Source organism: Amphimedon queenslandica, unplaced genomic scaffold, assembly GCF_000090795.2.
Source record: "Amphimedon queenslandica unplaced genomic scaffold, v1.1 AMPQUscaffold_11606, whole genome shotgun sequence".
In the NCBI taxonomy this organism is placed as follows: Eukaryota; Metazoa; Porifera; class Demospongiae; order Haplosclerida; family Niphatidae; genus Amphimedon; species Amphimedon queenslandica.
Genome location: NW_003548152.1, coordinates 8,739 through 10,526, shown reverse-complemented (window position 1 = coordinate 10,526; position 1,788 = coordinate 8,739). Strand labels below are relative to the sequence as shown.

Genomic DNA, 1,788 nt, shown 5'->3' with positions numbered 1-1,788 from the left:
TCCTACTTAACCTTGTTTTTTTAAATTTTTTATGTTTTGTACATATTCTCAAGCCAAATTTTACAAAAATTGGAAAGGAGAGAATTCTCCATTTATATAATTTTCCCTGATACATATGCATTTTCTTATGTTGTGTAGAAAGTTTGAGCTTATTCTGAGCAAGTTTGGATTTTTTATGAATTTATAAAGTTGTTAAAAAATTGGACCAACGACCAAAGGCTATAGTCTTTGGTTTTTGGCCAAATTTCATTGAAAATGGCTATGAGAGAATTCTTAACTTTTATAATTTTTTCTGATGCATTCACATGTTCTTGTGTTGTGTATAAATTTGAGCTGATTCAGATCAAATTTGGATTTTTAAATAAATTTTTAAGTTGCTAAAAAATCAGCTCAATGACCCAATTTTTCAGCATTAACATTTTAATTTATTTTATTGCATTGTACATGTATTTCTAATAGACACTACATAAAGAAGAGGTTATTCATAAAACAGTGAATGATGATCAGTTAGTGTCTTCAGAGTCATTCCTCAAGCGACTCCTCTCTCGTGCTCTCACTTACACTCAGAGTACCTCTACTGATAATCTCAGGGACTGCTCCCTCGACCTTGAGAAACTAGCAGGGGTGGAGCCCTCGTTAAAGGGGTGTGGCTTATTCTCAGCTCGTCTGTTACATTGTCAGTTACTTCTTAATAAAGTGAGTGGGTGGATTATAGGTGTGGCTATTGCATTAATTACAATGTGTATGGTTCTGAATTGTAATTATATGTACATGTACATGTATTAAAGGCTTTTCGGTATACACTGTGTAGAATTTTTGAGTCAATTTTTATTACTTGTAGTTGCACATACATGGGCAGGGATTGTCTTGTAAAGTTCATAGATGAAGCTTCTTAATTTGTCACCTAATCCCTATTGGTTAATGGTTGTACATGTAGATTACATTTAGATTGCACAATAGCTAGTTTATTAGTAAATGCTACTCTTATCTCTGTATAGACATGTACATGTACATGTACATTATTTTGTACATGTAAAATACTGTATATGTAAATGATTATTAATGGATACAATGTACATGTATTGTGCTGTAGGTTCGTCAGACCATGTCACACTCTGTACTAGTTGCTAGTGAGGCCAGTGAGATATCCAGTATAGTAATGGAGGTAAATCACTTTATTTTAAAATATCAAAAAATATTTTTTAATTATAAAATATCACTTTTTTGATTCAAAAATACATGTATAAATTTTAAATTTAATCAATTAGTTGACTATGTTGAGTTACAGACTTCAGTATGGATATGTAAACCACTCTCCCTCGTTAATATTCCTGTTGTCATGGTTACGGACTCACGCCCACTGCATACTGTTACACCTTGCAATGAGATTGGACTGGCCCATAGATTACAAGTAGGTGTGGTTTGAACCACTATTAGTTGGACTATAATATTAATTAACATTATCCAGCTTTTGGAAGAAAACATGAACTATAGCCCATGGTATTTTTCAGAATTTTGGGACCTTATTAAGATGGTTGTAGCTTGAAAAAATTAAGTCGGAATCAGCTCAAACTTCCTACACAGCTTAAGGACATCAATATGTATCAGAAAATGTAATAAAAATTTGGGGCAACTTTGGAGCCATTTTTCGGAAAAAACCATGGGCTATAGCCTTGGGTATTTTTCAGAATTTTGGGATTTTATTAAAATAGCCATAACTTGAAAAATTTGAAGTTGGAATCAACTACATGTACATAGCATAAGGACATCAATATGTATTGGAAAATG

At 32.4% G+C, this 1,788-nt stretch overlaps 1 long non-coding RNA gene across 1 annotated transcript; it reads left to right on the top strand.

The window, feature by feature from the left end:
* Positions 1-458: 458 nt before the first annotated feature.
* Positions 459-1,405, top strand: LOC109589143 (uncharacterized). Its single transcript, XR_002188553.1, has 3 exons — positions 459-696; positions 1,094-1,165; positions 1,269-1,405. It is a non-coding gene; the product is annotated as an uncharacterized LOC109589143 (long non-coding RNA).
* The last annotated feature ends 383 nt before the right edge of the window (positions 1,406-1,788 follow it).